We start from the raw sequence: 15,188 nt of genomic DNA, 5'->3' as shown, positions 1-15,188 counted from the left end.
CACTCCTAATGAAATCAACACTGAACCACCTCACTGTAAGAAATGCTAACATTGGACGAGCCTTATTCCGCACGGTAGTTGCACCCATTAGCATTTGCCTTTACCTGTTTCACACTGAGCACTACGCCGTTGTATTTATCGTTCCAACATTACTCCTATCTGAACCACCTCACATTGCGTCTGTAAGCAATATCATACCATACATTTTGAATGGCGAGTTGGAGGACAAGAATAGCTATTAGTCTTGCTTTTATAAGTCTTACATACCTAGACTTTCTTGTGTGTTCACATATTGGGTCTTTGGATCTAGGTCACGTGGCCCCTCTGCTCCCACGATGCATTTTGTGTTTCACCAAAAATATGGGCCCTGAAACACTGGGCCTATGTCCCAGACATGTGCACAGTTACAACATCTGGGAACCAGAGCAATTCCAGAGCTTTAGATTAATCAAAACCTTCCAGCCATCACTTTTTGTTTTTGACAATGTCACCATGAGTGGAACGAGTATGCCCAGGGCTTGACAGGCTGAGGAACCATGTTCTTGAGGGTTGCCCAGAGCAATGCCAGAGGTAATTCAAAGCATTACAGATTGTCGACATGTTTTGCTTGGTTCCAGGACCACATCATGTAATCAATCAGAATCCTCCACTGGCTTCTTATTCTACCTGGCTCCTTATTCTACAAAGGAGAACGTTCATTGCCTTATGCACCATCCTTCCTGCATAGCATCCCATACAAATTTGTATAACTCTGGAAAAATTCTAAAAGTACACACCCAACAGAACACTGAGATCAGTTACCAAAAGGCTGTTTGTTCCAGTCAAAGCCCACCCAACAAGGAAAGAGGACTGTGACTTCTCTGTTAAAGCCAGCAATCTCTGGCGCAACTTCCTGAACATGGTATTCGGTCTTCAGATTGTGGGCCTCATCACGACTTTGGCGGTAACCCTTAAATCCGGCGGTAGAGCTATTACCGCCAGATTTAAGGGTCCACAAAAGCAGGACTTGGGCGGATTTCTCCCCAGCTCTGAGCTGGGGGGAAATCCGCCGAAAATTCGCACTATTACCGCCGGCGGGAAATCCACCGGCGGTATTAGCGCGAAATTTCCCCATTGAGCCCAATGGGGAATGGGGCATTCCCGAATGGGCTCAATGGGGAATGGGGATTGACATTACTGCCGAACTCGTGATCCGGCGCTATTAGCGGCGGGGAGTTCGGCAGTACGGCTAATACCGGCCACGCTAATAGCGTTACCGTTACCGCCCAAGTCGTGATGAGGTTGTGTTTCTTAGTCCACCTTTTAAAAAGAGCACCCAGAAAACACCACCTAAAAGACCAAATACTGCCTAAATAGGAGGCACAGGCCCGCAGAAGCATGAAGTTGTCATGGAGCCTGGGAATAGATAGTCGTGTGAAGGGGTCAGGGTGGGGCAGGGGGAGACTGTGGGAGTGCAGGGAGTATTTGATTTGGGCAGGGCATGTTTATTATGACACAGCTGGCACAGCGGTTCAGGGGGTTGGCAGGGAAGTGACATACAGGATTTCAGGGGGTTAAACCCTGCCAATGGAGCCCCATCCTGCCAGAGATGGGGCAGTGACATAAGCAGTGAAACCCCGCAATGGTTTAACAACACTGCCCATTGGAGGCGGCACCAGGGCAGCCTAACCTAAAACAGGGAGTCTTTTTTGGAGCGGCGTTCAACAGGCAGTTTAAGTAAAGACATAGAACCCCTGCACTCAACCATGACCTGGACTATCACCTGGCGTTCATGAAGTCTGTGAAAAAATGGTTGGTCCCATCCACCGGGTCCAGTTGCTTTGGTCTGTCTTCAGTGCTAAGTGTGATCAATTCTGTGGAGTCATCACTGATCCCCAGCCTAAAATCTCCTCCCATGTGATCAGGGGATGGCAGCCGCTGTCTGATCCTGATCCTGGGTGTGGTATTATGAGGAGAGGTCTGTCAGGGATACGTGGTGACCCCATCAGGAGAGATGTGATATTCTTCCATTCATTTTGAAGATGACCCTATAATACCTAAATCCCTGATGGCATGGTTTCATTATGCCAATCCTTCCAGTGACAAAACACTAAAACCCCTTTTTAACAAACACACTAGGCAGGATACCATTCACACTTCATATGTACATATTGCTCACTTAACATCTCCTGTTGATATTGGGTTTGATGTCAACAAATCGTAAAGCAAAATAGCTCTAAAAGGTACCAAACTCCTTTGTACTCCAACTCCCATAAAACCTTCAGTACTGGGACGAGGAAGAGCAGAAAGGAGTAAATGTGGAGGAGCAGAAGAACCACCAATGTGCAGTGGTTGTAATACCAAACAGCTGAGTGGGATGTTTAAAAATGGTATGCCTTTTCAGGAGAGCAGTGAAGGAGGAGGAGAGAGATGCAGAGCGAGCTCAGAGGGAAGCAGAACCGAAGGCAGACACACGCAAACCAACTCTCTGAAGGAAGTAGGTGCTTCATCCTGGTGAGGGCGAGAGGCGGGAGAAGCGGAGCGGCTGCTGCAGAAGGGCCGTTCTCACACCAGCAGCATTGGGGATGCGGTCAAGTGAGATGCAGTAGTTCCATCGGGGAATGAGTGAGAAACTGACCGTAGCACGGCAGGAGGGTCTGCTAAGTGGGGAATGCTTCCCTGAGGCATGGACATCACTGCAGCTCTACACATGGGTCAGACACACCAGAGAATACCACTGAGTCTGCCCAAGAGCATTGGAAGCTGCGTGGCGTACCGACAGGCAAACAAACAAGTGGGAAATAACTTTAGACATCAAGTGATATAGAAAGGCCGAATTTACATGAGTCTCCATAAGTGAAATGTTGATATGGGGAAAGTCAGAGTAAAAGTTGTCGTCAACTTATGAACTGTAATCAAGTAATTGAAAGGCAAGAATTGTACAAATCTTCACATAAGAAAAGTCAAAATAAGGAAGATTGGAAGAGGTATTGCCATAAGCCAATGAATGCTAACAATGAAGATAGCAATCAAAACTTGAACAAGTCTCCATATGAGGGATGTAACTATGGGGGAAGTTATATCAAAGATACCCAGAGCTAATAGAGTATAAAGAGTGAAGGAATACAACTGTGTCTTTAAAACACCATGAGAACTGAAAGATTGTTAGAAAGCCTAGCAAAAGGAGTGCAACGGGCAGTAAGTCTTTGGGAAGGGAAGATAGCTGGCAGGAGAGTATACCAGGGGATTGTCAAAGCCCAGAGGACCTTTGGGGGAAAGATACCTGGAAGGAGAGTACATGAGGGTATCCTTAAGGTCCAGAGGAGGATTTCTGTCAGGGGAGTACACCGGATAATGCATCTAAACTTAAAGTTTGCCAACAGAAAGACATTGTGAAAAGGGTTCCTGGCAGGGCAGTATACCAGGAGACCATCTTTATGAGTTGTTTGAAAGGAAAGGACATTGCAAAGCGGGTTCCTGGCAGCGGATATACTTAGAAACCTTCTTTAATAAATTGCTGAATAGAAGAGACACTTTACGCCATTTTGATAAAAACCACCACTGCTTTGAAAAGATACTCTTTGTCAATTTTAAGAAGGTGTTATGTAGAGAGACATCTCTACTGCTCTTGCGGAGTCATTGGGCCTCATTACAAGGTCAGTGGTAACCCTCCAGTGCTACCGGCAGGTAGCCGCCAACCTTGTAACACCATTCCGCCGCCTGAGATCTCTGTGCCTCCGGGACATTACAAGGACACTATGTGAATGGGGACATGGAAGCACTGGCACTGTTTCTAACGGTGCCAGTGCTTCTGTGAAAACCATGCCTGTAGGGGCTGATGCTCCCGACAAGTCTCACCTCCTGGGATCACCGGCCCCTGCAGGCATTTTCGTAGTCTGGCGGCCCGGGAAGGGTTGCAGTACGTTGCTAGCAGCATCTTTATTTATCTGGACCGCCAGGCTTGTAATGAGGCCTTTTGCTTGGAAAAGACAATTTCATCATTATCCCTAAGAAAGTGTAAAAGCATAATTTCTTAAGTTTCTAAGAGACACATTTGCCAGCCTTAAAATCATCATTATTTGGAAGAGACATTTTTTACCATCTTAAGGAAGTGTTATGTGAAAGAGACATTTCTATAACTCTATTGTATGAACTGAACACTTTCTGTATTCTTCCTGAAACAGTTCTGGGGAAGGGAGTCATCCCCTGGACACAAGGATTGTTTTGTTGAATTTACTTATTTGGTTTTTGCACACGTTTAACTTAATTTAAAGCAGAGACATTTACCTCACACATTTTCGTTGTTGATTTTTAGTGTGAGGATCAGATATGCTTTGGACACAAGGACAGTTTGCCTACTTTTGACGACGCGACACAGACTGATATTTATTTTTAGTTTCCTAGGCAGGGAAACCCTCTTTAGGATGGGACAGAGAGGCCTTTATCCAAACCCTGTTATCTTAATAAAATGTCTAATGTTGAAACCATTACAACTTTGTGTCCGTCTCTCATTTCTGACCCCTCACATAAGATACTAAAAAAAGCACAAGGGCCTAGGTGAATAAAAATTCTATTTGAAAAATCATTGCAGATGTCTAGCGAACCAAATGTACAATTTAAACACCACAGGCTCCTTTGACAAAAAATGCAATTTAAAAAAACACTGGGTCTTTGGCAACCAAAACATGACATTTAAAAAAATCTGAGTCTCAGACAACCAAACACTGTAAGTTAAGTACCCAAAGTCCAAGGCAACCAAAAGTGGAATTTAAAAATACACTAGCCTCTAGATTACCAGACACTGGGCCACATTATGAGTTTGCTGGTACAGTAACAACAGTACTGGTAAGCTTGCCGGTACCGTTGTTGTTACCGGACTGGCAAACTCTGAGGTCTGCTCACAGGTGCCTTTTTGCCCGCCAAGTCTGACCTGGCAGGCAGACCAGCACCCATGAGCAGACCTTGAATGGTGCCGGTGCATCCGGCCTTCCCATTCCCATTGAGTCCAATAGGACTCAAATGGGAATGGGGAGTAATTTTTTCTGGCGCCCGGGAATGGCCAATTACCAGTTCTGCCGGGGTCATAATGCCCTGGTAATTGCCCAGAAAAATAATGATTCCAGCGGCAGCCGGCACGGCTACCGTCAGTCTCATAATGAGGCCCACTGAAAGAAAAATATGCAGGGTTATAGGGGACCAAAAATGCAATTAATAAAAGCACAGGAATCCAGTCAACTATATGTGCAAGTTAAACATCACAGGATCATAGATGACCAAACACTGCTATACATGGACCTAGGCATACAAAAATATAATAAAAAAATATAGGGTCCTATGTCAAAAAACAGTGCAAGTTAAATATACAGGGCCTAATTTACAAAAAGTTTAGTGTGGCACAAAGTGACTTTGTACCTCATAAGCACACTTTGTGCCACACTAAATGCCTTTTTCCGATGAACATATCAGACTTTGCGCTGGCCCTTCCACTTAACGCCCTGCGTGAGCGCTTTGTGCGGGACAGACCCCAACTGGATGGACCCGCGCAAAGAAGAAAAAGGGGATGAAATGTGCAAAATCCTCATTAAAAGAGGAAAATGAGGAATAACATGGCCTGGGGAGGGAGGCACTGTGCAAACTGTAAGTGACTTCAATTCAGCAATCCAACTAAGTCAATGCCTAGTCTGGGATGCCCAATGGAAGCCCTTATTTAAATATTTATTATGTCAAGTTCTTAAATCTGGATGATGAACCCTTATATAACGCCCCTCTCTTTCAATCCCCCTGACCTCACTGAGCCAAGAAGTAGGTTGTTTTGCAAATTAAAAGGTTTATTGGAAAAATTAAACAATATATATATATCACACTTTTATAAATAAATTAATATTTGATAGCACACTTATGAGTATGAACAGTGATCAACAATGGATAAGATTACAGTAGCACAATTCTTTAATTACTTGGGAGTTGGTATAGAAAGGATAAGGTAGCAGAGAATACTTTGTATGGTTTCAAGGAAAAGCAATGATGGAAAGAGTACAGCACAGAAATAAATTGGATATGGTTTCAACAAGAGATAATTTGATCACTTTTTGCCTTGTGACAACTCACTCCCCCGCTATGCAATATGAAGAGATGGAAATGAGGGCACACAGGTTTTCAGGAATACAATCAAAAGCAGTTCAGTTCCCATTCCCCGCAGCAAGCTTAGAGAAACAGGGTTGATTTTAAAACACAGGCCAAATACTTTTAAATGTGGTTGCAATGAAGTGAAAAAAATGCTAAAAATGATTTTAACTCCCTATAGGAGATTCAGGGTAGGTGATAGCCACTTTGAATTAGTTCAGGTCAGCACTAGCAATGATTCAGGAATGATTATCAGAGTGAAAACGAATTTCGGTAGTGGAAAGCAAGAAGCAGCTATTTTTACAAGTGGTGAAATTGAGTCAAATTGCAATTTGCGGCACTTTTTCCGAGTGCGTCGATCGCGATTATGGGAAAATTATAAGGAGGTGGAATGTCGTATTGGGTTTGTTCGGAAGCTTAGGTTCTTAGCTTTAGAATGACAGTTAAATCTCGCTTCTAGGACATACAGTTCAATAGATACGGATGTTTTTGTGGAGGTAGATTTTCAGAAATGAAGTCAAGATTTCAGAATGACAGATGACAATTTTGCAGCTTTGAAATCACAGAATGGACACACAATTTCTAAATGCAGTTCTAGACAGGTTGAATGGATGGGATAAGATTACTTTAAACTAAGAGATTGTTTCTGTACAGTTCTTGATACTCACTCCTAGTTTTGGACTGGAATGCGACTTCGTCACGGATTTGGTCAGGATTGGGCTGCGGTTCTCTCTCCGGACAGTCTCTGGTACTGGTTCTGCTCACAGCGGTCTGGTCTGGGTCTGCTATCGACACTGCACAGCGGTCTGGTCTGGGTCTGCTATCGGCACTGCACAGCGGTATAGTCTGGTTCTGGCACAGGGTTCTAGCCAGAATCAAACAGCTTGCCCGGCTGTTGAATAGTTTGGTTAGGTTGCTGGATTCTGAGAACTGCTGAGAAGAGTTCAGCTTTTTGGGTTAGGCCCCTGCTTTAGGTTCTAGAGCTGGGTTCTAGAGTCTGGTCCCTGCATCTATCTGGAATCTGGAGTCTAAATTCTGGAGCCTGTGGTCCTTCTGTATATTGTCTGGTCCGGCAAAGTGCTGCGCAAGAAAGTGGAAAGAGCCGTCCCTATCTGGGTTTCAGTGGTTCTTTTTATGTCTTTTGAAAGTGGGTGGGAAGGCTGACTTTCTATGCCCAACACACTAAGGATTTGATAGGTTAAAGGATTTACTGTCCTCTGACTGGAGAACAGGTAGTGAGTCAGAGTAATGCTACTATTTTACAATCTAATAAAGAAACACCCCTTTGCTTTTACTTAGAACCCAATTTTTCATAACCAAACATGTTTCCAAGGTACACAAGTTGTTGAGAATACATGTACACATCCTAGATTAATTTAAGACAGTTCTCTGTTCAACCGTTATCTTTCTAAGAGCTTGGGTTCAGAAATGACAACATTTTGCGCTTTTAGTGGGTTTTGCCATATTGGTTTTTCATCAAATCTTCCACGGAGGTACACCCCCTCTCTGCGCATATTACAGTACGTTTTCATTTTTCTGATATAACCACAGTGTCTGCAATATTAATAAATCGCGGTGTTCGGTCTCAGAACATCACACAACGTCCAGCTTAGTCTCAAATTGTGAGTGAAATTGTCATTTTAAGAATCTCCAAATTGTACATTTCTGTCAGCTTGATACAATATTTTATAAGCAATTTAATAAAACATACATTTGCCTCCACTGCAGTACACCCATTTGTTTGTCCCCGCCCCTAGAAACTTGGCTTGGCTCAGAGGTCAAATGTCTTGCCTTCCCCCAGGGCAGTGTTGACAGTTCACACCCAAAATCAGCATACCCTATTCAGCTGAAGGAATCCTTTGTCTGGTTTTTCCTGCTAGCAGGGCATCAGTCTAGGGTGCCACTCTCCATCTGATTAACAGAACCACGTGATTTCCTGCCTTCTTGCTGAGAAAGCTAGGTGTGAAGACTTCTCATGGACAAGCAAGCCTTTGAAGTCCCAGCTAACTCAGGTTCACTGTTTAGCTCCTGAAATACAAGTCTCCTGTCAGAATTTAGATCGCTAGTGCCGGTCAGTGGCGGGCACCGGTATTGCACCCATTTTTGACAGCTGCCTTAAATTAATACAATTCAAAAAGGGGATTTTACTTGATAGCATATGATCCTTGCTAACATTGTATTGATGTGGATTCTGCAGTAGAGTAATGTAGAACACCCAACCAGAAGTTGGATTTTTTTGGTGGTTTCATGCCCACGATTTTAGCAATTTTGACAATCAAGAAAATGAATTGTTGAACAGCTCTGTATTCCTTTGTCTGCTTTTGTTATGTGGGCAGCCAAAGGATGGGGCTGGCAATGGTCTCCTGTATTAACACTGACAGAGGCAAAAGTGGATGGTGGCCTATCTGTCAGGTTTGTTACTGTGCATTTTTGGATGATTTCTGGCGAGCAGCATGCTTTCCGGCGGCCATTATGATGTTTCCGCTGCCAGTAATGCACAAAGATGTTGTAGGGCTTGGATGCGTGGATTGCAACATCCCACAAGCCCCCCTCTTGCAATGGCCATTCTTTTCCATCAATGGAACTCGCAAGACTGGGATGTTTGCCTCATCTTCTTCTGATTCCGCAGATGGCAGAGTTCAGTATCTTCTCCTCCATCAGGGGTAGATCGATCGGTTCTCCTCGCTGGTCCTGATGGGAGTATTGGGCGGTACCCCGGGCCTCTCGGATCTTTGCTCCCGGTCCCCGGGTCGTCCTCCTTGGTCAGTCTCCATGGTTTATCTCTCCTAGGATGACAAAGCAAAAGCGGCAGAAACATGTTCGTAGACATTTCCCCACCACTATTAATGTAGTGGGGTGAACATATACATTTTATAAATCAGGAGACATTTGCATTCTTATCATTGTATTTTAGAGAATATATGTGGAATATTTTAGGGTTGGAAATGTATTAATCTGGAGCGGCCCCTTCGGGGATTGCAGAGGACTCCTCCAGTTGCTGCAGAGTCTGCCTGGGATGGCGATAATTTAGCTGATTAATATGGACCCACTTGTCTTCCCCTTCCGCCAAACTGCCTTTGGGGATGCGGATCTTGTAGGCGACTGGTGAGATCTTGTCTATAATTTCAAAAGGTCCCATCCATGTAGGCAGAAATTTCTGCTGTTTGGCCTGGTTCCTTTGGAAATTGTATAGATAGACCCGGTCTCCCACATTGTATACTTTCCTAGTAGTCTTCAAGTCATAGTGGGTCTTCATGCTATCGGCTGATCTTTCTAGATTTCACTGAGCATAGACAAAAGCATGTTGAAGGTGTTTCCTTAAATTCTCAACATACTCATGAGTTGTGGAGGCATTGATCAATGTTTGCTCTTGGGTCCTGTAGAGCAAATGCTGGGGAAGCAACATCCTGCGTCCAGTCATCAGCTCAAACGGTGACATTTTAGTTGCAGATGAAGGGGTGGATCTGATGGCCATTAGGACATGAGGTAATCGGATATCCGAACTTGGCCCAGAATCTGCCACAAACTTTTTTAAGATGCTCACAATGATTTTGTTGTAACGTTCTACTACACCAGAAGAGGCTGGCCGGTAAGCAATGTGCAGCTTCCTTTTAACCCCCAGTATCTCCCACATCTTTGTCATTACTTTGCTGGTGAAATGGCTACCTCTGTCTGACTCAATCCTTTGGGGTAGTCCAAAATGCGAAAAGATGTGATTGATCATCAGGGCAACTGCTGTTTCTGCCTTGCAGTTTGGGGCCGGGGGACATTCCACCCATTTGGTAAATAAGCATGTCACAGTCATCATGTACTTATTTCCCTAGAGGAGCGAATCACGGGGCCTATGAAGTCGACTTGCAAATCTGACCATGGCAGGGTCATCCCTCTCATTTGGAGAGGCGCACGGTGTGTGAGGGAAGTTGGCTGAAATTGTGCACACACGAGACACCCCTTCAAGTATTGGTCGAGGTCCTGCCCCATGTGTGGCCAGTATGCAACCTCTCTTAAGATCTCAAGTGTTGTCTGAAACCCCCTATGACCGGCGGTGGCCGCATCATGGCCGTGACTTAACATCAGTCTTCGGAATGAGGTAGGAACTACCCACTGATCATGGCGAGCTTGGGATTTCCTTACCAACAAACCGTCTTGGATTCGGAACATTTTTGGACATTTCATCAACACTCTAAGATCCTCTTTCCCAATGTAATCGGTATCTGTCAGGGGAAAGTTCTCAGGGTCCTCAATGTGTTGGTTAAACTTACCAATTATTGGATCCCCTTCTGAGCCGTAATCAAATCAGCATCTGGGGTCTCCTTACTCCATTGTGCAGTTGCAAGATCATTGTGAGCATTTGTCTGGGACCTAGTGATCGCAGTGACCTGGGGCCTCATTACAACCCAGGCGGTAAGTTCCCTACTTTACCACCATGGTGTAAACTCTGTTTACACCATGGTGGATGGTGGATTTACCGCCCCATTCCAAGGTGAGTGTGGCGGTAAATCCCCATTCCCCATTTACCCTTCCCCATTCCCATTTTTGCCCCATAGGGCATAATGGGAGTGGGGAAGGCGCTAATTACGGCACCGTAAATTACGGTGCCGTAATTAGCACCAAGGCGGGTTAGCGCCTTGCATTTTAACGCCTGCTAAAAGCAAGCGTTAAAATGGTAATCAGGCGTTAAGGGTTGTAATGAGGCCCCTGGATTTCCCCCAACAGGGACTCAATCTCTATTAGATTCCCTTGGATGGCCCCGGTTTTGGCCAGCTGATCAGCTAAGTCATTTCCAGTTTTGTCTGGTCCCTCTACTTTGGAATGACCCTTGATCTTTTTCCAGTAGATGGTCATCCCATTCGAGGTGACCAGATCATCAATATCATGGATTAACTTCCCATGTTTCAAGGGTTTGTTATTAGCACATAACATGCCACTGGTTTTCCAATTAACCAGGTGCTCCACAAACCCGTTCCGTACATAATCCGAATCTGTGATTATGACCAGTTCGTGGAGTTGATGTTGGGCAGCAGTGAGGATGCCAAAAAACAGGACTAGCAAGGGATACCAGGGATATCTAAGTACTGTGACCTGACCTGGATGGAGCAACAAAGAAATTAACATAGAAGGTCAGAGTACTGTTGTGTTTATGTGGTGAGTCCCAGTGCAGCACACGTGTCTACATAATCATAACCATAATAGTTTCAAAGTGCAATAAAACATCTATGGAAAAACGTGTCTTTCAAAAAACCAAATACTGAGTAGAAGCAAATTGAATTCGACCCAGTAGACGCTCCAACACAATTCAATATTTTTTATTAATATATATGGATCAGATCATTATAAGAAACTGCTTTCATAATTATAAAAACATACAATGATATGAGTATCAATAAATTCATTAATCAATCCATCAAATTCAATTGGACTGACAAGATACATCGTTCCCATCTAAAACCACAACAAACCACACTTCAACCATACTGCATCCACACTCAAACAATTCATCAAATCACTCAAACATAACAAATATTTCATCAGTAAGAACAAGCATACTAAAAACACAATTATACAATTTCTACAATTTTTAGTCCATTATAAATATGAACCGTGAATTTAGCACAATAGAGCCAATCTCTTATTTATATGATCTATTCTGACTTGTGCAAATGTCACTAAAAACTGTTTATAAATAACAGTACATTCCCCGACCCAACATGTTTCTTTCTGTATAATTCTTGGTTGACAGAAATTCTTCAGGGGCACTAAGGTCCAGCAGAGTCGCGTGGAATGTGGATGGAAAAATGGAGAACAAGTGTACTACACCAGCAGGGCTCACGGTCGATCTAGTATCACTTAGTCGAGTGATAATACTGATGTAAACCGAACTCGGTGGTAGAAAATCACCGGAGAATAAAATAACACTAAGCACCTAATCAAGTAGAGGAGCCCAGTCCCGTAGACTCTGTATCTGTATTACGGCAAATTCTCGCCCACCTTAATCACAAAGGTCTGTCACTATCCAGTATGTGCACTGATTGAGACTGCCAACTAGCCAGGCTCTTCCCATAAGGAAGCGACAGTAGCACCCTCTGTATAGGTCGTGACCGTAAGGATTAACAATACTGTATAGCTCTCAATCATTCGACGTGGGTAGCCGTGAACATTAAATCAGCCGACAGCAATGAGGATGGCCTGATGCACAACCATCAACTCTGCCACTTGATTACTTCAGGGACCAATCTTGTACCCGGCGGAGGGTTCAGGGGACTCATTCACCCATGCATTCCCTACGCCGGCCACAAGTTCTTTCTCCCCGTTGTTGTCAACATGGTAAGAGCATCCAGCCACATAGACAGTGGGCATTCCCTCACACTTGTCGTCTTCAAATGCTTTGTGTGGGGAATTAAGGTATGCCTCTATGTTGTCCTTGATTATTAGACTTTCGTCCTCGAGACAGTTTTCTCTGGCACAATCATGCAAGTCAGTCAGACCTTGCGTGAGGGGACACTTCTTGTTTTGGCCATATCTGACCTCCACAGGAAAGCCTTGCATTGACAGAATCCAGGAAGTAATTCTGGAATTACTCACATTTCCGGCCCGGATTCTGTCACTTTGGAGATATTGCAGAGGCTGGTGAGGAGTCTCCACTATGATGTGTTCCCCCTGGATAAACAGGTGGTAATTCTTCAATGCCCACACCGTTGCCAGGAGTGCCTTCTCACAATCGTTGAATTTTTCCTCCACGGAGGATAAAGTTTTGCTCGCATAGGAGATTACTTTATTGACCTTGTCATGCTTTTGATATAATACTGCAGTCAAGCATGTATTAGAGAACCCTGTCTCCAAGAAAAACTTCTTGTTTCTGACAGGGTAAGCTTGGCAAGGCGCTTGTGAGAGGCTTCTTTTGAGCTGTCTTACTGCCTCGGATTGTTCTGGAACCCCTTCCCACTTAACCCCCACTTCAAGAGATGAATCAGGGGTCTGGTGATCTCTGCGTAGCCCTCAATGAACTTTCTACTGTAATTAGTCAGTCCAAGGAGGCTCCTTAGTTCCCCGCAGAGTTGTGGGGTCCTTTAGTTTCTGAAGTGCTTCCACTTTCTTTTCCTGGGGACAGAGACCCTGAGGAGTAATCTCATGCCCCAAGAAATTGACACGGGTTCTACACCACTGTGCTTTCTGAAAGGAAAGTTTTGCTCCGGCCGCCCTCAACTGTGTCAGAACATAACGGATCTCCGCTATGTGTTCCTCCACAGATGAACTTTTGATGAGGACATCATCTGCATAAGCCAGGTTACCCCTCACACCCAGGTCGGGCATGGCCTTGTGTAGGAAAATGTTGAATTCATTGCCGGAGTTCAGATATCCGAAGGGAGTCCGGGTCCATGTGTACTGCTGGCCCCCAAAGGTAAAAGCCAGTTTGTATTGGTCCTCCCTACTGACAGGCACAGTCCAGTATCCATTGGTCAGGTCTATTGCAGTGAATACCTGTGACCCTTGGATCCTGGCCAGCCCTTGGTCAATGTAGGGAAGAGACAATCGGGAAGTATGGACCGGTTTGTTGAGCTCCCTAAGGTCAGCGCAGAGTCTCCACTGGTCGTTTGGCTTCAATATTCCCAGCACCGGATTATTGAAGGTGCTGTGTACTGGACGCATTATCCCCCGGGACTCAAGGTTCTTAATTATTTCAGTAAGGGACTCCATGGATGCGAGAGGCAAACGATATTGCTTCACAAACACTGGAGTCATGCCAGGGTCCGTGGGAATTGTTGTTGTGTGGATGTCGGTGCGACCACAGTCATATAAGTCCACCGCAAAGAGATCTTGAAAAGCCAAGAAAACTTGTTTCAACTTTTTCTTCTGCTCCAGAGTCACACAGGCATCAGCTAGGTTGACTCTCTCTTCAACCATCTGCCTGAAGCCTGGAAAGACTTCTGGTTTTGCTATCTCAGCGGCCTCCTCAAGCTGGGTGGAGAAGTCCCTGGTCAGAGTGCTGATTTGGACTGGAGGCTTCAGGTGGGAAAGGCAGCCCTCATGGACCTGGAAAATCACCTCATCCCTTCTGAAGTCACAAGTCACATCTTCCTTACCATAAGGGCAGGAGGTGTACACCAGGAAATTCCCCCCATGCCAGGTAAAGATCCTGTCTGGTGTTGTGTTGTCATCACTGTCACTGTCAAAACAGTCCTTGGGGATTGGTCCTAACAGTTCATTTCCTAAATCAATGGAAAAATGTTAGTCATCAACCGCCATTCCAATAATGGTGCCTGCGGCTAGAGTAATACTCTTTACGTCGCTGTTATCCACCTCTATTGGAATGGTGTCATGTTCTAGATTGACTAACGGTGTTGGGTTTACCCCCAACCCTAGCTGTTGGTGAGAAGCTTTTAGATGAATATAAGAATCAGGGTTTTTCAATTTTTGTCCTCTTTTAACTTTCACTTCCAGGGAGAATTGTCGGGTCCTTTCTGGGATGGTGACTTCCTCTTTAATCTGAATTTCAACTGCATAAGGTAGCAATTGAGCTGACCTAAATGCTTTTTCTGGATCATCAAAGCCCATGGGATTATCCGCTAACCGGGACCAAGCTTTAAAGTTTATTAGGTCCAAACTAATGGCAAAGCGATTGAGAATGTCACTGCCGAAGTAAAAGGCGGCAGTGATGTCTCGCACAACCCAACAATTATGGACTATGCTCTTGTTGCCAATGGAGATTTTGAGGATACACCTGCTTGGCAGGAGATGTTTGGAATTGGGTGTTTCCAGATCCATTTCCCATTTGTCTATCAGTTTGAATGTGGGAATGGCTGGATCTTTTGGGAGTTGGCGGAACATGGGTTCGCTGATGAAGCTCTTACCGTTGTTCACACACACTCGGGCGAGAACAGAGTCCTTCCCATCATTTAACTGAACAGGGATGGACAACTGCTCCCCAATTTGTTGAATATCAGCCAGGCTCTGAGCTGATTTCACATCTTTCTGGACTATAGGAGTGGGAATGTCTGATTGTGAATTGGTAAAGAATTTCAGAGTGTTTCCTTCCAGTGTGGAATACCACCTTAAACTGGAGGGAAGGTTGATTTTCAGAAATAGAG

Source organism: Ambystoma mexicanum, chromosome 5q, assembly GCF_040938575.1.
Source record: "Ambystoma mexicanum isolate Mex_15411 chromosome 5q, UKY_AmexF1_1, whole genome shotgun sequence".
Taxonomy (NCBI): Eukaryota; Metazoa; Chordata; class Amphibia; order Caudata; family Ambystomatidae; genus Ambystoma; species Ambystoma mexicanum.
This window is presented reverse-complemented; position numbering follows the sequence as displayed.